Source organism: Microcaecilia unicolor, chromosome 1 (assembly GCF_901765095.1).
Source record: "Microcaecilia unicolor chromosome 1, aMicUni1.1, whole genome shotgun sequence".
Lineage (NCBI taxonomy): Eukaryota > Metazoa > Chordata > Amphibia > Gymnophiona > Siphonopidae > Microcaecilia > Microcaecilia unicolor.
In genome coordinates, this window is record NC_044031.1 from 598,939,751 (window position 1) to 598,965,625 (window position 25,875).

Genomic DNA, 25,875 nt, shown 5'->3' on the forward strand with positions numbered 1-25,875 from the left:
TCCACCCTGGAGAACTCAAGAAAATATTAGGAGGAGGGAGGGTAGGCCTATCTTATAAATTTAGAGAGGCTCCAGATATTGACTCTGATGGTATTTTAAGGTGGGACCCTGGAGAGACACTACATGTTTGTCCATGAAGCTAATTATTCCTAAACTCCAGTAACAATCAAACATATAAACGGCGAGTGACCGTACTCACTCGCAAATGCGCAGTAGAGACCTTCTCTGCCCCGCCCCCACATCAATACGTGATGACGGGGGGGCGGAACACAGAGGGTCTGTACTGCGCATTGCTGAGGGAGGGACACCGCCGTCTAACGCTCCCCCCACCCGAGTCGCCGCCGCCACCCACCTTCTACCCGGTCGGGCCCTCGCTCCACTATTGAAACAGCGAGGGTCCGGGAACGCAGCACTGAGCTCTGCTGAGCTGCCGACATCGCCCTTCCTTCTTCTTCTCTGCCTCTGTCCCGCCCTCGACGACGTTACGTCACACGAGGGCGGGACAGGCAGAGAAGAAAAAGGAAGGCCGACGTCGGCAGCTCAGCAGAGCTCAGTGCTGCGTTCCCGGACCCTCGCTGTTTCAATAGCGGAGCGAGGGCCCGGCCGGGTGGAAGGTGGGTGGTGACGGCTCAGTGGGGGGGGGGCGCGAACTCAGAGGGGGAGGGGCAGCGGCGAACTCGGCGGTGGGGGCGGGCCTTTCAACCCCCCCTTCCTATAATAGCCCGTTTTTATGGGCTCAAAGTCTAGTAGATATAATATTTGCCTTTTGTTTTCCTATAGTAGAACACAAAATGTGTTACCTCGATATCCAAAGATAGAGTCAATGTCTACCAATAGAACTTTTTGGAAGATCCTTGGCTCCTCCTGGGCTCTGTAAGGGCTTCAAAAGAACCTGGTGTGCTCCTTTAGACACATCCCTTCAGGGATGACCTTTGGCTGCATGCTTCAGAACAAGTGTGTTTTTATCCTCCCATGCTGGCCCTCAAAGATAATGTCACTTGGGCCAACAGACACCACCACCAAATGACACAGGCATGAACTTCACAACCAGAAGATTAGCCATTTCTCCTCACTTCCAGGTCTAGCTCTCACTGTTCTCCCAACTAAGTTTAAGAAAGAGAGTGCTTTTATCCTCCACCATCGGCCCTCAAAGATGACATCACAAGGGGTGACATAAACTGCTACTAGTGATGAAAGCAAGCACTTCACCACCAGCAGATTATCCATCTCTTCTCATCACCAGGTATAACTCTTACTCTTCTCCCAGCTAGGTCTCAGAACAGGTGTGTTTTTATGCTCCACTGCTACCTCTCTCAAATGTCACAAGGGCTGACAGACTCTGCCACCAGTTGACACAAGCAGGTACTTCACCACAAGCAGAGCAGCTAACTCTCCACCACTAAGTATAGCTTTCACTTTGCTCACTGTACCCACATGTAGGTGCCCCCCTTCACCCCTTAGGGCTATGTAGTGGTATACAGTTGTGGGGAGTGGGGTTTTTTTTTTTTGGGGGGGGGTTGGGGGGCTCAGCACCCAAGGTAAGGGAGCTATGCACCTGGGAGCAATTTCTGAAGTCCACTGCAGTGCCCCCTACGGTGCCCAGTTGGTGTCCTGGCATGTCAGGGGGACCAGTGCACTACGAATGCTGGCTCATCCCATGACCAAATGGCTTGGATTTGGTCGTTTTTGAGATGGGCGTCCTCGGTTTCCATTATCACCGCAAATCATGGAAGACCATCTCTACGGACGACCATCTCTAAGGTCGACCTAAATATGGAGATTTGGGCGTCCCCGACCGTATTACCAAAATGAAAGATTGCCGCCCATCTTTTTTCGATAATACAGGTTTCCCCGCCCCTTCACGGGGCCATCCTGCGAGGATGGCCCCAGGAAAACTTGGCCGCCCCGTTCGATTATGCCCCTTACTGGGGTCAAGATTAGCTTGAGTTATCTGCACCAGGGCCCATAGGAATAAAATGGGACCTGATGCAGATAACTCAAGCTAACCTTTAGTAAAAGACTCCTAATGTTTCTTCACAGTAGGCACCTACCTTTATTTATAGAATAGGCTTCTACCCGACACTCTCTAGGTGCCTATTTATAGATGTACAATTATAGAGTTACCCCTAAGTGCCAGAGTTACTGACTTGCACTATCACTATTAAAATGCTTTATTCTACTGCAGGTCCCATTTTATGCAATAGGACAGAAGGGTCCTTTTACTAAGCAGAGATAGGGCTAATGCACAGGTAGTGCGTGACAAATCAGCACTACCACCTGGTGGTAATTTCAAAGTTAGTGGGGGCGAGGCATTCCTGGCGGTAATCGGCAGCGCATCCACATCGGTGTGCGCTGTATGATTACCATGTGAGCCCTTACCACTAGGTCAATTGCTGGCAATATGGGCTCAGTCAGTAAATAGACATGTGCTAACTTTAATTTTAGTGCATGGCCATTTACTGCCCCATTGAAAAATGCCTTTTTTCCCCCAGCCATGGTGAAAAATGGCCCAGGGTGTGCCAAAAACATGCTCCCACACTACCACAGACCACTTTTTATCGTGGTTTAGTAAAAGGACTCCTTAGTTACCAGTAATGTCACTCCATTATTGGCAATGTCACATATGTTAATGGTGTAAATGTCTAGTAACGCAGTAGCGCAAGTTAGTTAACTGTAGCTGTAGATCAGCTGCACTGAATATGCATAGCTAATGTTTTATCTGGAAACCTTTTCTATGACCTCATCACAAAAGTTTGGAAAAGAAAACTTTGATCAGCCTTAAACCTTTTGAAGCAAAGACATTTGGACTATGAAAAGAAAATTGAACTGTTCAGATACAACCACACATTATGCGTTTGGAAAAAAAAGAATGAAGCATTTGAAGAAAAGAATACTTTGACAACTATGAATCATAGTGATGGATCTATTATGCTTTAGGGTTGGGTGGAAGGATAAATGGATTTTACTAAATATCAATATATCTTAATACTAATGGTCTAAAGTCAGTGAATAAGTTGAAGCTGAAAAGAGGTTGGATATTTCAACAAGCCAATGATCCAAAATATACTATGAAGTACCTAATAAGAAAAAAAGATTAAGAATCTGAATCAGACTTTTCAGTCTGAAAATATGTGCAGATATCTCAGACATATAGGGGCAGATTCTATATATGGCACTTAAAAATTCAGTGCTGAAATCAGTGCTAAGAGTATTCTATAATCAGCACCTAGATTTAGGCGCCGATTATAGAATATGTTTAGTTGATATCTTAGGGGCCCTTTTACTAAGGCGTGCCGAAAAATGGCCTGCACTGGTATAGGCATGTGTTTTGGACATGCACAGGTCCATTTTTCAGTGCACCTGGAAATAATTGTCCTTTTTTGTGTCTGAAAATGGACGTTTGGCAAACAGCCTGAGACCTTACTGCCACCCATTGAGTTAGCAGTAAGGTCTCATGCACTAACTGGGCGCTAATCGTCAATGTGCGTAAACTGCCAATTACTACTGGGAAAGTGCCACGTGATAGAAAATAGAAAATATTTTCTACTGTGTGTTTTCAATGTGCGTCAAAAATGGAATTACCGCCCAGGGCATGCGGTAGCTGGACAGTAGTTCTAATTTGATGCACATTGGATAAGTACGCACCTTAGTAAAAGGGTGCCTCAGTGCCTAAAACTATGCACATCCATTTACACCAATGAAAACATGGCGTCAATCTCAGCAGAAAGAATTATGCACACTGGGCCATATTCTATAACTACTCACATAAATTTTGGAACACCCACAAAACGCCCATTTCCCTGCCCATAACCATGCCCATTTTTGCTTGCGCACATTAGAAGTTTGCTGCACTTCATTACAGAATATGCTTAGCGAGTTCTGCTAGTAAATTCTAATTAGTGCTCATTACTGCTTGTTAAGTGTTGTTATCAGAGCTCATTCGCTTATTAAGTTGCGTGCATTGTTATAGAATGTGCTTGGATTTCGGCCCTGTTCTCTAGGACAATGGTTCCCAAACCTGATCCTGGAGGCACCCCAGCCAGTCAGGTTTTCTGGATATCCACAATGAATATTCATGAGAAAGATTTGCATGCAGTGGAGGCAGTACATGCAAATCTCTCTCATGAATATTCATTGTGGATATCGCCACAATGTGGGTGATAGTGCATGCAAGGAGATCTAAGAATCTCTCCTTATGCCCCCCCCCCCTCTTGGGTACTCCGTTCTGTGGATAAATCTCTCTTGTCTGTCCCCTTCTCCTCTACTGCTAATTCCAGACTCCGCTCCTTTTATCTCGCTGCACCTCACGCCTGGAATAGACTGCCCGAGCCTGTAGGTCTAGCCTCGTCTTTGACCGTTTTCAAATCCAGGCTAAAAGCCCACCTCTTTATCGCTGCTTTTGACTCCTAACCACTACTCACTTGCCCTGTACCCTTTTATCCCCACCTCTTTAATTCCCTCACCTCTTAGTTATTCTGTCTGTTTGTCTGTCCTATTTAGATTGTGAGCTCTTTGAGCAGGGACTGTCTTTTCATGTATGGTGTACAGCACTGCGTATGCCTTGTAGTGCTATAGAAGTGATAAGTAGTAGCAGGGCTTTTTTTGAGGGGGTACTTGGGGGTACTGAGTACCGGCACCTTTTCCATTGTCTGTTAAAATTGACCCCTGGTCCCCAAGTTTTAATGAAAGATCTCAGTCTCTACATACCAAGTCTGCCTTTTCATAGATTCTGTGATTAGTTGCAGGGGGCCTGGCTATTGTGGGGTGGGTCCCTCAGTGATCACCCCACCCTGAAGGGTGGTCTGGCATATGAGTACCGGCACCTTTTTCGCTATAAAAAACAGTAGTAGTAGAATATTTCAGAATTAGATTGTAAGCTCTGTTGAGCAGGAACAACAAACATACTCTGAAATGTCTATATGCAAATGCTAGGAGTCTAAGAAATAAGATGGGAGAGTTGAAATATATTGCACAAAATGAAAAATTGGATATAATAGGCATTACTGAGACCTGGTGGAAGGAGGATAACCAATGGGACACTGTCATACCGGGGTACAAAGTATATCGTAGTGATAGGGTGGACCGGACTGGTGGAGGGGTAGCATTGTATATTAACGAGAGCCTTGACTCAGATAGATTACAAATTTAGCAGGACACAAGTCACACCTTTGAATCATTGTGGGTTGAAATTCCATGTATAAAAGGGAAAAAAACAGTGATAGGAGTGTACTACCGTCCGCCTCACCAGGATGAGCAGGTAGACGCAGAAATGATAAAAGAAATCAGAGACGCGAACAAAATGGGCAATGTGATAATAATGGGTGACTTCAATTATCCAAATATAGACTGGGTAAATGTAACATCGGGACACGCTAGAGAGGTACAATTCCTTGATGAAATCAAGGACAGCTTTATGAAGCAGCTGGTGCAGGAGCCGACGAGAGAAGGAAAAATTCTAGACTTGGTCCTTAGTGGAGCGCATGATCTGGTGAGGGACGTTATGGTACTGGGGCCGCTTGATAATAGTGATCATAATATGATCAGTTTTGATATCAACCTTGAAGTAACTGTACACAGAAAGTCAAATACGTTAGCGTTTAACTTTAAAAAAGGAGACTATGATAAAATGAGAAGAACGGTAAAAAAAAAACTTAGGGGGCAACTGAGAGAGTAAAAACTGTACAACAGGCGTTGGCGTTGTTCAAAAATACCATCCTGGAGGCCCAGGCCATACATATTCCGCGAATTAGAAAAGAAAGACGGAAGTCCAAAAGATAGCCGGCCTGGTTGAAAAGTGAGGTGAAGGAAGCTATTAGGGCTAAAAGAAACGCCTTCAGAAAATGGAAGAAGGAACCATCTGAAAATAACAAGAAGCAGCATAAGGAGTGTCAATACAAATGCAAGGCGCAGATAAAGAAGGCCAAGAGGGATTACGTAAAAAAGATAGCATTAGAGGCAAAAAAAAACATAGTAAAAATTATTTCGGTATATTAAAAGCAGGAAGCCGGCAAAAGAATCTGTTGGGCCGCTGGATGACCGAGGGGTAAAAGGGGCGATCAAGGAAGACAAAGACGTAGCGGAGAGACTGAATGAATTCTTTGCTTCGGCCTTCACCGAGGAAGATTTGGGTGGGATACCGGTGTCGGAAATAGTATTTCAAGCGGACGAGTCGGAGAAACTTACTGACTTCACGGTAAACCTGGAGGACGTAATGGGGCAGTTCAGCAAACTGAAGAGTTGCAAATCTCCTGGACCGGATGGTATTCATCCTAGAGTACTGATAGAACTGAAAAATGAGCTTGTGGAGCTACTGCTAGTGATGTGCAACTTATCCTTAAAATCGAGCGTGGTACCGGAAAATTGGAGGGTGGCCAATGTAACACCGATTTTTTAAAAAGGCTCCAGGGGAGATCCGGGAAATTATAGACCAGTGAGTCTGACGTCAGTGGCGGGGAAAATGGTAGAGGCTATTATTAAAAACAAAATTACAGAGCACATCCGAGGACATGGATTACTGAGACCGAGTCAGCACGGCTTTGGAAATCTTGCCTGACCAATTTACTTCAATTCTTTGAAGGAGTAAACAAACATGTGGACAAAGGGGAACCGGTTGATATTGTGTATCTGGATTTCCAAAAGGCGTTTGACAAGGTACCTCATGAAAGGCTACAGAGGAAATTGGAGGGTCATGGGATAGGAGGAAATGTCCTACTGTGGATTAAAAACTGGTTGAAGGATAGGAAACAGAGAGTGGGGTTAAATGGGCAGTATTCACAATGGAGAAGGGTAGTTAGTGGGGTTCCTCAGGGGTCTGTGCTAGGACCACTGCTTTTTAATATATTTATAAATGATTTAGAGATGGGAGTAACTAGCGAGGTAATTAAATTTGCTGATGACACAAAGTTATTCAAAGTTGTTAAATCGCGACAGGATTGTGAAAAATTACAAGAGGACCTTACGAGACTGGGAGACTGGGCGGCTAAATGGCAGATGACGTTTAATGTGACCAAGTGCAAGGTGATGCATGTGGGAAAAAAGAACCCGAATTATAGCTACGTCATGCAAGGTTCCACGTTAGGAGTTACGGACCAAGAAAGAGATCTGGGTGTCGTCGTCGATAATACGCTGAAACCTTCTGCTCAGTGTGCTGCTGCGGCTAGGAAAGCAAATAGAATGTTGGGTATTATTAGGAAAGGTATGGAAAACAGGTGTGAGGATGTTATAATGCCGTTGTATCGCTCCATGGTGCGACCGCACCTTGAGTATTGTGTTCAATTCTGGTCGCCGCATCTCAAGAAAGATATAGTAGAATTGGAAAAGGTACAGAGAAGGGCGACTAAAATGATAGCGGGGATGGACCACTTCCCTATGAAGAAAGATTAAGGAGGCTAGGGCTATTCAGCTTGGAGAAGAGACGGCTGAGGGGAGACATGATAGAGGTATATAAAATGAAGAGTGCAGTGGAACAGGTGGATGTGAAGCGTCTGTTCACGCTTTCCAAAAATACTAGGACTAGGGGGCATGCAATGAAACTACAGTGTAGTAAATTTAAAACAAATCGGAGAAAATTTTTCTTCACCCAACGTATAATTAAACTCTGAAATTCGTTGCCGGAGAAAGTGCTGAAGGCGGTTAGCTTAGCAGAGTTTAAAAAGGGGTTGGACGGTTTCCTAAAGGACAAGTCCATAAACCGCTACTAAATGGACTTGGGAAAAATCCACAATTCCAGGAATAACATGTATAGAATGTTTGTACATTTGGGAAGCTTGCCAGGTGCCCTTGGCCTGGATTGGCCTCTGTCGTGAACAGGATGCTGGGCTCGATGGACCCTTGTTTTTTTCCCAGTATGGCATTACTTATGTACTTCATGTTCAACTGTACAGCGCTGTGTACGTCTAGTAGCGCTATAGAAATGATAAGTAGTAGTAGTAATTAGAAGAGTTGTTCGAGAACAAATGGGGAAACAATTCCAAATGCAAGAATAAAAAAATCCCTAGCTCTTTACAGGAATCATTTGGAAGCTATTATGTATTCCAAAGCAGATATTACAGTACTGACTGAAAGGGCGTCCAAACTTCTCCACCTGCAATATTCACTGTTTCTAATGCAAGCTGAATATGGTGTACACCCAGATAGTGATGGGAACTCCCTATATAAACAATATTTGTTTGGGACCAAGGCCAGGACCAATAATCACCCACAGGTCATAAGCAGCTACTCACAATTTTTGTAGGTTTCCCACTCTCACGATTCAGGCATTGCCAATGCTGTTGTTCTGAACCAATGGCTTACTGAAATCAGTTCCATGGAAAAACAAATACAAAGTGGCAGAGACAGGCACAAGATTAAGGGAACAAGTAAGAACTAAGGGGCAATTCAGCCAGAGGTGGTGAGAGATTTTTTTTAGCCACTGCCAGCTTTATTACTGAATGTTCCGTGCCAGGCCAGATAGCACCGTCATTGAATATCTGAGTATGTGTGGACGGATAGCAATTTTCCGGTTAAGGGCCAATGTTCACTCCTAACCGGATAAGTGAAACTGGACAAAGATAGGACTATGTTTATATGGTGCAATTTGTCTAGTTAAGTGCTGAATGTTGGTTCTCAACCGCATAACTGCCGACTCCACCCTAATTCCACCCACGGACTACCCACAACATAGCTGCTTTCAGTTTAGGAGGTTAGAGAGGATATTCAGTGGTCATATATGATTAAGTGCTGCTAAATATCCCTGGATAGCCCTGTACAGGTGGTTTAACTGGGCAGAAACCTCTTCTGCCTGGTTAAATCACTTTGAAGATGGACTCCTAAATTATTTACAATGTCTCCAGTGCTTGATACACCTATATTCCAAATCCCAAGGAAAGTTCAACTGTCCATCTCTTTAATACTACCACTGGTGGTAGCAGTTCACTAAAGGTGCATAGTTAGAAATCAATTTGGGGGGCCAGAGGCCAAAGTGGGGAGGGGCACATTTTGCCCCACCTCTCTGCTGCTCTCCAACCCCCGCTACAACTCCACATACCTGGGCTGGTGGGGCCTCCAAGCCTCTCCAGCAAAAGCCTTCCTCCAGAGATGTTCACTGCCATGCTATCTGCCCTCCTTCCCCCTGCAGTGTGCATGCTTGGTTTTAATTAAATTGAGCATGTGCAAAGATTTGCACATGCTCAAATTTCACTAAAACAAAGCATGCACATGGGAGGGGGGTAAGCAGGGCAGGCAGCATGGTGGCGAACAGTGCTGGAGGAAGGCTTCTGCTGGCGAGGCTTGGGGACCCCCACCAGGACCTCCAAGAGGAAGTCAGGGAGGCAAAATTCTCCAGGCCCGGCCTCCAGGGGGGGCCAGCTCTGGGGTCTCTCTCTCTCATCTGTTCCTGATGGGACCCGGGTGATTGCGTCCTGACAGGAGCAGGAGAGAGAAAACTCTGGCGCTGGCCTCCCCTTGGAAGCTGGGGAGGAGCAGACACAGCAGGACTTCAGGACAGGGGCTCTGATTTGGCTGGCAGGGGTCCCCCCCAGCAGAGTAGGTCTTCCTCCAGAGCTGCTCTTCACTCTGCCGCATTGCCTGCCAAGCAGCTGTTTTTCCACATGCTCGGTTTTGAAACTGAGCATGCATAACGTGAGAGAAAAAGCAGCCACAGGGGCAGAATGAAGAGCAGCACTGGAGGAAGACTTCTTCTGTTGGCAGGGCTTTGGGATCCCCACCAGCCAAAGTATTTGGAGTTGCAGTGGAGGGGGGGGGGGGAGGCAGCAGTGATCCTGGGGGGGGGGGGGTCGGCCCTGCCCTGGGCCTGGCTCAGTCTCTTGGTGGCCCTGACCCCCGCCAGCCAAACCAGCAGACGTTGAAGAGCCCAAATCCAATTTGGGAGAGCCAAGGCCCCCCATGGCTACACTACAGGTTCACTATAGTCTCTACTTGTAGTTTTAGTTGGGATGGCAATGAGGCTCACAAACCTAAAATTCAGATGCAGTTCCTTGAATTCCAGATAAGTTGAGGTGTGATTGGATCCTCAGGAGCCCTGTAGTTTCTGGATGATAATGCTTTTCCTTCAGCCCAGTAGATATTCCTACACTGCCAATATATGGGAAATATCGAGGTTGCTCAGCTGGAAAATACAAATGCAGCCTACTCTCTCCAAATAAATGCTAAAAAGACTTCAGACAATGCAGAACACCACGGTCTGTCTGATCTTTGTTTTAAACAAACACGATAATATCTGAGTATTATATTAGGACGCACTAGCTCTCTATAGATGCAAGGGTTTTATTGAAGTTTTTATGATTTTTATTTAAGGTGTTAGATTAGATGGCGCTTGTCCAGAATATTTCCCTTCTCATTTTCAATTTGATACTCTTGTTAGAAATAGACAAACTATTGATAATTCTCCTTTTGCCTTTCCTTCTGTTAGACAAATTGAATATACATGAAATATAGCTTACTTATCAGGTTCCTAAAATCTAGCAAGAGATCTTTGTTTGTTTTGATCAATTTTATTCCTATTAGGTTTTCAGAAGAAAACTTTAGACCTTGTTATTTGAAGAAATATGTTTTGCGTTAATAGTTATTAGTTTATATTATATTTTTTTCTCTAGTTCCCAGTAGTTTGTCCTGGTATTTATTGAATCAAAAATAACCAATTGTTCAATAGGCATCTATATTTTAGAAGGAATCACTGAAATAAGGAGCAAACAACCCCTAAAACTTAAAGGGCTGAGACATTAAAAAATACACTTGAAGTTCAAGGCACCAGAAGATAGAGCAAGCAATGGCGAACTTATATTTTAATGTTGATGACTCGCTACGTCAAAGCTTGCTCTCAACTCCGATAAGGATCCCTGTCTCAAAATCTTCCTCAGGGATGCCCGTGCCTACTTACAAACAGGTATCCTTATTACCAAGCAATTTTTAAGATGCCAAGTACAACTTATAAATAGATCCTCCAACTTAAAACATGCCAAGCGTGGCTTTGCCCTTTTGAAAGAAAATTCTACGTAAAAAACGTATAACGTCACTCCTTCAGAGAACAATTGGTTATTTTTTATTTTTGATTCAAGAGAATTATTCTAAACAAAGTTTGAATTAATAAAGAAAGTTTTCACAATTGCACTTATTTAAAAAAAAAGGAGGGGGAAACATTTATAGAGAGTAAACGTGATGTATAGAGCCTTGTAAGTGAGCCGATTTTGCAGCTAGTCTCACTTAAAGTTTGCTCGGCTGAAGGGTCAGCCTATCTCTCTTTGTTTCCCTTCAAATTATTAAACTGGTATGGAATAAAAAATTCTACAAAGCTCAATTGTATTCTCTAGGCATCTGTTACATTATTGGATCATACTAGGGATTGACTCTTTATTGGTTTCTAAGTTCCTGTGTGGCTTTTCTTTAGCAATATACAAGTACCTTTGTGATGTTATATTATGTTATGTTTCTCCTTAATGTCTCAGAAGGATGTAGAGGATTCCCCTGTTCCATCAATCACTCAACAGGGCAGATGCTACTTGATTTCCTTATACCATCCTGAGTACCATTTCTGAATTTATATGAGTAGGGTTTTAGGCTGGAAGGGCTCTCCCTTCACGTGTAGAGACAGAAGCCACGGAGGCAGAAGAGTCAAAGGAAGTTATGCAAATAGGATACTGAATTTTATACTCAGAGGATTTTCTCTCCTAAACAGTACTTTTCCTCTGGTTAAAGCATTCAGGGGTCCTTTGACAAAGGCATGCTAGCCTTTTTAGTGTGCGCTTAAAATAAGTACATGCTAAATGTTAGAGTCACTCATATATTTCTATGGGCGTCGCTAGTGTTTAGCGTGTGCTAATGATTAGCACACCCTAAAACCGCTAACGCGCCTTTGTAAAAAGGACCCTTCAGTCACTACTACATCTTCTCTACAAATTCAGTGTGGATCATGATGTCTATTCAATTTAATACACTGCTTAACAATGCCGTACCAAACAGTTTACAACACCAATAAAAAACATTTACAACAATAATACAATTAAAATAACATAAATATAAACATTAAGAATGCTAAAATTTCCCTCCCTGTTTACAAAACCATGCCAGCAGCTTTCGGTGCCATAATGCCGCCACAGCCCGTTCACTTTGGATGGGCTGTGTCGGCATTGCCGCATGGCAGCCATTAGTGAGGCTTTGTAAAAAGAGAGATTTGATAGGAAAGCCTAACCCAATCAATCAAGATAATATGTTCCACTCAATGTGGAAACTCAAACGTGTGAAACCATTCTTCCCGCGAGAAACATATCACAACCTGATACAATCAATGGTATTAAGCCATGTAGACTACTATAATGGCATCTATGCAGGATGCAAAGAACAACTCATAAAGAAACTAGAGCCATTAGTGAGGCTTTGTAAAAAGAGAGATTTGATAGGAAAGCCTAACCCAATCAATCAAGATAATATGTTCCACTCAATGTGGAAACTCAAACGTGTGAAACCATTCTTCCCGCGAGAAACATATCACAACCTGATACAATCAATGGTATTAAGCCATGTAGACTACTATAATGGCATCTATGCAGGATGCAAAGAACAACTCATAAAGAAACTAGAGCCATTAGTGAGGCTTTGTAAAAAGAGAGATTTGATAGGAAAGCCTAACCCAATCAATCAAGATAATATGTTCCACTCAATGTGGAAACTCAAACGTGTGAAACCATTCTTCCCGCGAGAAACATATCACAACCTGATACAATCAATGGTATTAAGCCATGTAGACTACTATAATGGCATCTATGCAGGATGCAAAGAACAACTCATAAAGAAACTAGAGACCGCATAAAACACGGCAACCAGGCTTATATTTGGAAAAACGCATTTTGAAAGCGCCAAACCCCTCCGAGAAAAACTGCACTGGCTCCCAATCAAAGAACGCATTGTCTTCAAAATCTGCACCATGGTTCACAAAATTATCTACGGCGAAGCCCCGGGATATATGACAGATCTCATAGACCTACCAATCAGAAACACAATCGGATCAACAAGAACATACCCAAATCTCCACTACTCAAGCTGCAAAGGACTCAAATTCAAATCAACTTATGCAACCAGCTTTTCCTACATAAGCACACAACTGTGGAACGCATTACCAAAAACCATGAAAACAACATATAACCATCTGAACTTCAGGAAATCACTAAAAGCTAACTTATTCAAGAAGGCATATCCTTCTGACCCAACTTAAATGCCTGAACCCTGCTACACAAGGAAACTTAAGCTAATAATGGACATAACGCAACTCTTCCTCTCTATGATTCCCAAATGTGTCTGTAAATAGGTGGGAAAATGTGGGATACAAATGTAACAAATAAATAAATAAACATTGAAAGCCATAACATACTTAAAACCAAGTTTCTTCTGTAAATTAACAAAGTGCAGATTCCATACTGAACAGCTTTCATGAATTCACATCAAGAAAAGTCTGCTGAAAAAGCAAGGTTTTCAATAAAACCTTAAATGTTTTAATATCAACCTATTCCTGAAGCACTCCAGGCAGCAGATTCCACAACTGCAGAACCAACCAGAAAAAAAGCATGCTTACACGTCCATTGATACACTGTAATGTAATCCTGTAATGTAATGTAATCCTGTAATGAACGCAAAAATCTATTATGAACATAAAGAATCATCCAACCACCCAAATAAAGGGGACATTTTTGATAAAATGCAGCATGAACCAATTTCAATATTTTAATTGGACTTGCAGCCAAATAGGAAGCCAATGGTAATGATTAAACAATGGTGTCACATGATCAAATTTTCACCGATTACATAACAGCCTAATCGCTCAGCATACCATTGCTGAATATCTGGATTATCTTTACAAAAATGCTAAACACCCCAGCTCAGCATTTGACTGGCCACATTAAACTCTGTACCTTATAGACCTTGTATCGGCTATTGTTCTCTTAGGGAATCATTGAAACATACAATTTTTCCAAGAGTGCCCAGACCTTTGCACACAAATGTACATAATAACATATCTCTACTCATTTTGCTGATTATTTTAGAAATGCTATTTGCATTTTAGACAATGCATAAACCAACATTTTGATGATATTTTTAGTTTATTTACAAAAAAAGCATCAACAAAACAGTAACTATAAAGTATTTGATTGCAGTTTATTAAGATTATTCAGAATTGCATTACTTGGGGTTTTTGCCTATGATGAAGGGAAGACCAGTTGGTCTGTTTTAGCTCCGATAGATGACTATCCAGCTTATAATCGAACGAGAAAAACGCCCAAGTTCCGACCTAAATCGGGAGATGGGCGTTTATCTCACAAAAACGAATAAAGCGGTATAATCGAAAGCCGATTTTGGACGTTTTCAACTGCACTCCGTCGCGGATGCGGACAAAGTTGATGGGGGCGTGTCAGAGGTGTGGCGAAGGCGGAACTGGGGCGTGGTTATCTGCCGAACAGAGATGGGCGCATTTCACAGATAATGGGACAAAAGTATGCGTTTTTAGCTAGAATTTAGGGCACTTTTCCTGGACCCTGTTTTTTCACGAATAAGGCCCCAAAAAGTGCCCTAAATGACCAGATGACCACTGGAGGGAATCGGGGATGACCTCCCCTGACTCCCCCAGTGGTCATAAACCCCCTCCCACCACAAAAAATGATGTTTCACAACTTTTTATTTTGACCCTCAAATGTCATACCCACCTCCCTGGCAGCAGTATGCAGGTCCCTGGAGCAGTTGTTAGGGGGTGCAGTGGACTTCAGGCAGGTGGACCGAGGCCCATCCCCCCCTACCTGTTACAATTGTGCTGCTTAATGCTTAGTCGTCCAACCCCCCCAAACCCACTGTACCCACATGTAGGTGCCCCCCTTCACCCCTTAGGGCTATAGTAATGATGTAGACTTGTGGGCAGTGGGTTTTGAGGGGGATTTGGGGGGCTCAACACAAAAGGGAAGGGTGCTATGCACCTGGGAGCTCTTTTACCTTTTGTTCTGTTTTTGTAAAAGTGCCCCCTAGGGTGCCTGGTTGGTGTCCTGGCATGTTAGGGGGACCAGTGCACTACGAATCCTGGCCCCTCCCACGAACAAATGCCTTGGATTTATTCGTTTTTGAGCTGGGCGATTTCATTGTCCATTATCGCTGAAAAGCAAAAACGCCCAGCTCACAACTTGGCGAATAAAACATGGACGTCTAATTTTTTCGAAAATACGCTTGGGTCCGCCCCTTCACGGACCCGTTCTCGGAGATAAGCGCCCATGGAGATAGGCGTTTCTGTTCGATTATGCCCCTCCATATAATCTAGGAGCTCTTTGAAGCTTTTCCCCATTAACTGAGTTATTTTGGACAATAGTGGATGTTTGAATATTTAGACATTGTTAAACCAACATTTAGACATTTATATTGTATAAAACATGTAAGCCCCTGTTTTACAAAGCAGAGATATACATGCCAAATTCTAAAACATGCATATGGCAAGGGGTAAGGTCTGAGCATGTTATCGGGGAAGTCAAGAGGGCTAAAAAATAAAATAATAATAATCTGCCTAGTATTCAGTGCTATTTAACCGGTCAGGAACGGGTCCTGACTGGTTAAATAGTGCTTAACTGGCTATCTGCAAATATTCAGTGGGAGGTAGCGGTTATCTCCCTCTGAATATTCACAGCACTTAGCAGATAACCGGCTATATCATACAATATAGTCTGCTATCGGTTAATATTCAGCACATCACCAGATAAAATTTGGCAGCCAAATAGGGTCACCAAAATAGTTGGCCTATCTTTGGCCAGTCTCAACTTAGACAGCCAATGTTGAATATTGACTTGGCTGGTTAAGTTGAAACCAGCCAAAAATAAATCGGATATTCAATGCCATTCACTGGAAACGTCCCAGCATTGAATATCCAGTCTCAGCACCGACCACAGGAGTCAATCCGGCTAACTCTCCCGGTCTAAATATCAGCCCCAATAATCATAAGACAGCTATGCAAATCTATATCCACAAAAATTGAGGCTGGGATTGTCACTTGCTACCCAGGACATCTAGGATTCAGAAAGATCCTCATTTTGTGCTACACCCCATTGGAAAGATTAGGGAAGATTAGTGGTTGTTGTTCCCCCAAATGTAAAAGTGACAAGCCACCTTATAATTGAAAGAGAAAAACGCCTAGATTTCGACCCAAATCGGGAGATAGACGTTTATCTCACAAAAACGAATAAATCGGTATAATGGAAAGCCGATTTTGGACGTTTTCAACTGCACTCCATCGCGGAAGCGTACAAAGTTGACGGGGGCGTGTCGGAGGCATGGCGAAGGTGGAACTGGGGCATGGTTATCGGCCGAGGAGAGATGGGCGCCTTTTGCCGATAATGGACAAAAAGTATGTGTTTGTAGCTAGAATTTAGTGCACTTTTACTGGACCCTGTTTTTTCACGAATAAGGCCCCAAAAAGTGCCCTAAATGACCAGATTACCACCAGAGGGAATCGGGGATGACCTCCCCTGACTCCCCCAGTGGTCACTAACCCCCTCCCACTACAAAAAAATGATGTTTCACAACTTTTTATTTTCACCCTCAAATGTCATACCCACCTCCCTGGCAGCAGTATGCAGATCCCTGGAGCAGTTGTTAGGGGGTGCAGTGGACTTCAGGCAGGTGGACCCAGGCCCATCCCCCCCTACTGTTACAATTGTGCTGCTTAATGCTTAGTCGTCCAACCCCCCCAAACCCACTGTACCCACATGTAGGTGCCCCCCTTCACCCCTTAGGGCTATAGTAATGGTGTAGACTTGTGGGCAGTGGGTTTTGAGGGGGATTTGGGGGGCTCAACACACAAGGGAAGGGTGCTATGCACCTGGGAGCTCTTTTACCTTTTTTGTTTTTGTTTTTGTTTTTGTAAAAGTGCCCCCTAGGGTGCCCGGTTGGTGTCCTGGCATGTGAGGGGGACCAGTGCACTACGACTCCTGGCCCCTCCCACGAACAAATGTCTTGGATTTATTCGTTTTTGAGCTGGGCGCTTTCATTTTCCATTATCACTGAAAAACAAAAATGCCCAGCTCACAAATTGTTGAATAAAACATGGACGTCTATTTTTTTTCGAAAATACGGTTCGGTCCGCCCCTTCACGGACCCGTTCTCGGAGATAAACGCCCATGGAGATAGACGTTTTTGTTCAATTATGCCCCTCAAAGGATACCAGAGTCTGTGATAACTTAGATACTATAAACATTTAATGTTTCTGAAATGGCTAACTGAAATGTTTTCCGCCACATAAGCATAAACGTGCTGGTACATAGATGTCTATATGCCTGTTTTGCCCCTGTTGATTTTTAAAAATTTATGTTTCTAAAATGAATATTCTTGCCACATGGAACCAACACATAAACAATTATTCCTCCTTGTACTGAATCTTAGAAGAGGCTCTACATTGGCAGATCCTTTTCTAAAATACTACATGAACTTGACACGCCTTGACCTGGACAACTCAATTACAGTTTGTATGTCCTTTCAAAAATGCCACTGCACATATCACAAAAGAGAAGATGTTCGGCTCAAGCATGAAAGGCTGCCATTAACTCAGTTTATCTTACTTTTACCTCAGTCTTCACTATGAATCTTTCCATTATTCTTTTCAACGAGGCAGTCAATAGAATAGAAGCACTGCTGATGTATTTTAGTACTCAAGGAATCTATAAATACGTTCAAAATTTTTTTTCCCATTTCTGAATTTATTTCAAAGGCTTTAGAGGAATATGTACCTTCCTTGCCATTCTGACTTTTTATGACTGTCTTCCATTAGATGCTGAGCCAGAGCCTGAAAATGTAACAGTGCATATCAAATGTGATAATATAGGAACTGAAGCTACATGGAGCAGTTTATAATGCAACTGAATGAATCTGAACTTTGCCTAGTCAAATTGCTTCAACAGTACCACAGGGTGTCTAGGATCAACAATCTTAAAAATATTACTTGCCTTCTTTTAAGCAGAACGTATCATATTTCATGTTTCTTTTTTTCTTGATGGTTCAGAACTGTACCATTACTTCAACTTTACTTATGTTTTTCAAATAATCAGATCCAACTATAAGATGGTTAAAGGATCTAACCAGCTCTAGACATAACATGTACCCTGCTAATTTTAATACCAGCACAATGTCAGGAGCAGGGGCGTAGCCAGACTTCGAGGGGAGGGGGGTCCAGAGCCCGAGATGAGGGGGCACATTTTAGCCCCCCCCCCCCCGGCGCCGCTGACCCCCCTGCCGCCGCCGCCACCACCACCAACAACAACTTTGACCCCCCCCCCGCCGACAACTCTCTCGATCCCCCCTCCCGCCCGCCAACCCTCCCCCGCCACCGCCGTCACCTACCTTTGCTGGCAGAGGATGCCAACCCCTGCCAGCCGAGTCCTCTTCTTCTGGCGCAAGGCTTTGTTCTGTTTCTGTGAGTCTGACATCCTGCACGTACGTGCAGGACGTCAGACTCGCAGAAACAGAACGAAGCCTTGCAGATTAACCAGCAACGCGGCTGCTGGCTGATCTGCAAGGCTTCGTTCTGTTTCTCTGAGTCTGTTAGGTAGCCAACGGCTATGGTGGCGGTTGGGGAGGGTTAGCGGCGGGAGGGGGGTCGAAAGGGTCATCGGCAGGGGGGTCCAGGGCCAAATCTACAGGAGCCCAGGCTCCCATGGCTCCACATAGCTACGCCACTGGTGAGGAGGAGAGTTAATTCTCTACAGGTCGCCTAAAGTTCAGCATTGGGATGATGTGTGCTAAGAAAAAATTCTATATTGGCAAATACATCCATAACTGCCATTGTAAAATACTAGTGTAAGTGTGCAGCTGTGCACCTAACTTTAGCTGTGAATATTAACACTAGCTCAATGGCTGGTGTGAATGCTTGTGCCTAATTCCTGTCAGTTAGGCATGTAACTAATAGTACTCTATAACCCACGTGCAAAAGAGCTAGACATGCCCTGGACCCATTCATGCCCTTCTCAGGTCCACGCCTCTGTAGCAGTTGCGCACTATGGATTTGGGCGCTCAATTTGTAGAATACTATCTAAGGGCAGTTACATGCATAACTGCCAATCATTGCCAATTAGCACCAATTACAGCCAAATATTGGGTGTTAGTATGAATTAGAAACTAATTTAACAATTAAGTTATGGGTGTAACTGACACTATTTTATAACTTGTGCATGCAACTTTGCACATAGAAACATAGGAAAATGTAGGCAGCTAAAGATCATGTGGCCTATCCAGTCTGCCCACTCATGCCATCTGCTCTTCCTATCACTCCCTTAGAAATCCTATGTACTTGGCCCAAACTCTCTTGAATTCAGTTACTGTTTTCATCTCCACCTGTTCCACCAGGAGGCCATTCTATGAATTCACCACTCTTCCTGTGAAGATGTATTTCCTCAGGTTACTTCTATCCCCTTTCATCTTCATCCTATAACCCCTTGTTCCACAGCTTCCTTTCAATTGAAAGAGACTCGCTTCCTGTGCATTTATGCCACGTGAAGGGGCATAATCGAACAGCGCCGGCCATCTATATGGCCGGCGCAGGAAAAAGAGCAGTCCCAAACCGTATTATCGAAAAAGATGGCCGGACATCTTTCTTTTCGATAATAGGGTTTGGGGCAGCCAAATGTCAGAGATGGCCAGGTTTGAGATGGCCGGCATCGATTTTCGCCGATAATGGAAACCAATGCCGGCCATCTCAGACCGGGCCAAATCTAAGGCATTTGGTCGTGGGAGGGGCCAGCATTTGTAGTGCACTGGTCCCCCTGATATGCCAGGACTCCAACCGGGCACCCTAGGGGGCACTGCACTGGACTTCAAAAATTGCTTCCAGGTGCATACCTCCCTTACCTTGTGTGTCTGCCCCTAACCCTCTTCCACCTAGTGTGTGCCTCCTCTACTTTTTCCATCCAGCATGCACTCTTTCCCCTTCCATCCAATGTCTGCCCCCTTTCTCCCTTCTCTCTCCCTATTTTCCAGAGGCTGTCCCTTCTCTCCCACCTTGCTTTCACCATCTAACCCATCTCACTGACTCTTCCTTCCAGCACCTGCCCCTTCTCTCTGAGCATCCCCTCTATCCCTCCTTCCATCCAGCACCTGTCCTTTTCCACTCTCCATTCTTCCATTCAGTAACTGTCTCTTCCAGAACTCCCTCCCCCTTCTTTCTGACCCTTTCTTTCAAGATCCAGCCCCTCTCTTCCTCCTTGCAACCAGCACGTGTCCCTTCCCTCTCTCACTCTGACCCTCCCATCCAGCTCCTGTCCCCTCTGCCATCTTCCCCCTTCCCTCCAGCATCTGACCTCTTTCCTTCCCCTCCCTCCGACACCCCACTGCTGCTAATACTCCATCTTTGACTATAGCCCAGACCAGGCAGCAGCGGCAAAACAAAGTACAGCAATTGTGGAGCCACACTCTGCAGATTTGTAGCTGCTAGTCCCTGCCCCTATGACATCATTTCCTGTTCCGGAGTTAGGGAGTGGAACTGGCAGCTGCGAGTCTACGTAGTGCGGCTCCGCTACAATAGCTCTACTTTGTTTTACTGCCGTTACCACTGCACTGAAGCAGCAGCGGCGGAAGGGAAGAGAGGCGGGTTCAAGGCCATGTAGCGCATAGGCACCGTTTCTCCTAAAATCCATTTGGGGGAGCGACCACTCCCCTTGCGCCCCACCTAGCTACACCACTGCTTCCACTATTTGTGACAGCTATGCTGTCTCTTTCCTTACATCGAGAAGGTAAATCTTATCCCAGTTCTGCATGCCATGATAACATCAAGACTGGATTACTGCAATGCACTATACAGAATGGTCTGACTATAAAGGGCCTGCACCAGCTCCAGTTGATCCAGAATGCAGCAGCAAGACTCATAAAAGACTGCAAGCGACGTGACAACATTACACCATTTTTGCAAAAACTTCATTGGCTATCAGTACAATACAGGGCTAAATTTAAAACTCTATGTCTGATTTTCAAGGCCCTCAAAGGAAATCGCCCTGAGTACCTGAAGAATAGGATGATCCTCTACACACTGCCAAGGACACTAGGGTCCTCTCATGGACTATTACTAACCACACCCTCTCCAAAAGGTATTACACAATGTGATACCCGCAAGCGAGCCTTCTCTGGAGTAGCTCCCACACTCTGGAATGCACTGGCTGACAGGCTCCGCTTAACACAAGATTATCTCTTCTTCAGGAAGCAGGTGAAAGCTTGGCTCTTCAACCAGGCCTTTAATGGAAGAAATAACTAACTTGTTAGTCTCACTCACACGGAGTGACTTAGACAGCACATACTGCAACAGGACATGTTTATCCACTCCTACCCTAGCTGAGATAATATTTAACCATCTGTCTGACCTCATGTGCAACTTTCTTTAAATCAGTCAATTTACTTTCTAACTCTTCTTACTCTCTTACCTATCTATATGTTACATCTTTTCTTTACCCTTCACTATCAATTAAAATGTTCTATTACATATTGTGTTGACATTGTAAGTAGTATACTATCAGGCTTATTTTTGAAAGAGAAGGGTGCCCATCTTTCGACACAAATCGCAAGATGGGCATCCTTCTCACAGGGTCGCCCAAATCGGCATAATCGAAAGCCAATTTTGGCCGTTCTCAATTGCGTTTCATCACAGGGATGACCAAAGTTCACGGGGGCGTGTCGGAGGCATAGCGAAGGCGGGACTGGGCATGCCCCCCTTCACCCATAAGGGCTATGGTAGTGGTGTACAGTTGTGGGGAGTGGGTTTTGGGGGGCTAAGCACACAAGGTAAGGGAGCTATGCACCTGGGAGCAATTTCTGAAGTCCACTGTAGTGCCCCCTAGGGTGCCTGTTTGGTGTTTTGGCATGTCAGGGGGACCAGTGCACTACAAATGCTGGCTCCTCCCATGACCAAATGGCTTGGATTTGGTCGTTTCTGAGATGGGCATCCTCGGTTTCCATTATCGGCGAAAATCGGGGACAACCATCTCTAAGGTCGACCTAAATTTCATGATTTTGGCATCCCCGACTGTATTATCGAAACGAAAGATGGACGCCCATCTTGTTTCGATAATATGGGTTTCCCCACCCCCTTTGCCGGGATGTCCTGCGAGGACATCCTCAGGAAAACTTGGGCACCCTTTTCAATTATGCCCCTCCATGCCATACTTTGTATTTGAATATTTTTACCGCTGTAATTGCTTATTGCTCATGTTTGATCTATTCTTACTGTACACTGCCTTGAGTGAATTCCTTCAAGAAGGCGGTAAATAAATTCTAATAAATAAGTCATATACAAAATGCTTGTAAGGGAGGCAAAGAGGGACTTTGAAAAAAAGATTGTGATGGAGGCAAAAACACAAAGTACAAACATTTTTTTAGGTATGTTAATAGCAAGAAGCCAGCAAAAGAATCAGTTCGACCACTAGATGACCGAGGGATAAAAGGGGCACTCAGGAAAGACAAAGCCATAGTGGAAAGATTAAATTAATTCTTTGCTTCAGTCTTTACCGAGGAACATTTTAGAGAGATACCGGTGCCAGTCACAGAAACTGAATGAAAGATGACGAATCACAGAAACTGAATGAAATACCTATAAACCTGGAAGATGTACTGGCACAATTTGACAAATTGAAGAGTAGAAAATCATCTGGACCTCATCCCAGAGTACTGATCGAATTTAAAAATGAACTTGCAGAACTATTGTTAATAATAGGTAATTTATCTTTAAAGGTAATCAATAGAAATAAAAGAAAATAAAACATGGAAAAGAAAATAAGATGATACATTTTTTATTGAACATAACTTAATACATTTCTTGATTAGCTTTCAAAGGTTGCCCTTTAATTTATCTTTAAAATTTATCTTTTTTATCTTTATCTAATTTATCTTTAAAATCAAGCATGGTACCAGATGATTGTAGGGTGGCCAATATAACTCTGATTTTTTAAAAAGGCTCCAGAGTTTTTCCGGGAAATTATAGACCAGTGAGCCTGATGTCGAACAAAATTACTGAGCATATTCAAAAGCATGGAATAATGAGACAAAGCCAACATGGATTCAGTGAAGGGAAATTTTTCCTCACCAATCTACTACATTTCTTTGAAGGGGTGAACAAATGTGGATAAAGGTAAGCCAGTCGATACAGTGTATCTGGATTTTTAAAAAGGCATTTGACAAAGTACCTCATGAAAGACTCCAGAGGAAGATGGAGAGTCATGGGATAGGAGGTCATGTTCTATTGTAGATTAAAAACTGGTTAAAAGATAGAAAACAGAGAGCAGGGTTATATTAACAATATAGATTGTCAGCCCATTAGGGACTGTGCCTGTACCTGCAATGAAATTGTAAACCGCTTAGGTCTAGATGGTATGTAAATACTTAAATAAATAAATAAATAAATAAAATAATAAATAATCTTGAGGGCTTTGTTAGACTTTGCTACTGATATTCTTAATTTATTGGATCTGTTCTCTTGACTATTGTTAATTTCAGTTACCACAATACAATAAATCAGAGGCAGTAAGAAAATAGCTTGCACCTCCAAAGGCTAAATAGCCAATCCTGGTTATATTCACTTTGGGTCCTTTTACTAAGCTGCAGCAAAAAGTGATCTTAGCAGGCCCTTACACAGGCCTGTCTATATACCTGAATAAAGATAATTCAAATAAAAATTAATGAAGAAAAAAGACCTCAAAACACATCTACAACCATTTGACGTCTCTTGTCACAGATTGGCAGTAATCTAGACATCTGTCATTTAAAACAAAAAAAACCTCCACTAATATTACGAATTACTTAATAATGGCAAGCAAAATTCTACAATGCTTTTTAGAAAATTGTCCTAACACCTGCAGCACACTTGGGTGCAAAATCGAAATGTTCCTCTGGGATTTCAAAATATCATCAATTTAAAGTAGTATTAACAATAATGTTTTTATTTTAACTTAATTTCCACTTGAAGAGTCCTTCCGTCTCATGAGGAAAAATTTCCAAAGAATGTTGAATCCCAGTAGGGGCTCCCGTTTTGCTGAAACTGACTGCTTCAGGGGATAACCTACACTGCTCTTCTTCGGCTCTCTGGCTCTCAAAATGATGAAACACAATACATTCTTCTATGATTTTCTGGTTTTTAGTTTGCTCAGTTCCTAATTTTTTTGGTCATGTGTTTACTTACCGCCCATGGCAGATATAAGGGCTCCAGGCACTGACAAAACTGCTTTCATTTCTGATCTTACACTTAGGGGTCCTTTTACTAAGCCATGGCAAAAAGTGGCCTGAGGTACTGTGGGTGCTCGCTGGGCCAGTTTTTACCACGTCTCAGAAAAAGGGCTTTTTTTTTCAATGGGCCGGAAAAGGGCCTGCGGTAAAAATTGAAACCAGTGTGCACCTATTTACGGCCTGAGCCTTTAACGCCACTCATTGGTCTACTGGTAAGGGCTCACGCGCTACATGTGCGTTGACCAGTCAGCACGTGCCAACTGCCGATTAATGCCGAAAATGCCACGTGCGGTAAAAAAATAATAATAATTTGACCTGGAGGTATGGGCACATGCCAAATCTGAAATTACCTCCAGGGTTCATGCTAGCCTGGTGGTAGTTTCATATTGGCGCACGCTGCACACACATAGAGCCTACTGCGCCTTTGTAAAGGGGGGCCTTAAGTGATATGTTGTGTCCAAGCTGTTCTGTCATGCTCTACCTCATAGCCTCACTAGAATTTAGCACTTGGGGGGTCATCCCATGCGAAACCTATAATTCCATGCATGCCTTTTACTCTTTCGACCCACTAGCAGAGCACACTAGTGCATTCAGATGGATATCATAAGAATCAGAAAGGAATTTTATTATTTTCCCTTTCCTCTTCAGGGATTCAATGGAAAGTTTTTTTGTTTTGTTTTGTTTTTTCAGTAAAAACCACCAGTGATTGGGAGCTCAAGTGTACACATCTGTTCAAGCAAATACCATCTTGATGCCTTTGTCTCTCAGAGTTTTCATAATGGTTGAAATGAACTTAACATATGTTACTGAGTTTCTCCAAGGACATTCCTGTTGAGAAATCAGTCAAGACCTTTGTAAGAGTCTATAGCATGGTAAAAATGATCACTGCTTAAACAGAATTAAACACAATCCAATGTAACGACTTTATATAATTCTAAACCTGCTGAACAGTACAAGTATGAAAATCTACTTCATCAGGCATAACTTTAAATAAGGAGCCCAGCCTGCTTATTTTTGAAGGAGAAGGGCGGCCATCTTCCGACACAAATCGGGAGATGGCCGGCCTTCTCCTAAGGCCGGCCAAATCGGTATAATCAAAAGCCAATTTTGGCCAGCTTCAACTGCTTTCCATCGCAGGGCCGGCCAAAGTTCAAGAGGGCGTGTTGGCAGTGTACCGAAGGCGTGGTTAAGAGATTGCCGGCCTCGGCCGATAATGGAAAAAAGAAGACCGGCCCTGATGAGCATTTGGATGACTTTACTTGGTCCCTTTTTGTTCACGACCAAGCCTTGAAAAGGTGCCCAAACAGAGCAGATGACCACCGGAGGAAATCGGGGATCACCTCACCTTACTCCTCACCAACCCCCTCCCACCCAAAAAAAAATTAAAATTCATTTTTTGCCAGCCTCTATGCCAGCCTCAAATGTCATACCCAGCTCCATCACAGCACTATGCAGGTCCTGGAGCAGTTTTTAGTGAGTACTGCAGTGCATTCAGGCAGGCGGACCCAGGCCCATCCCCATCCCCCCTACCTGTTACACTTGTGGTGGTAAATGTGAACCCTCCAAAACCCACCAGAAACCCACTGTACCCACATGTAGGTGCCCCCCTTCACCCATATGGGCTATGGCATGGGTGTACAGTTGTGGGGAGTGGGTTTTGGGGGGCTCAGC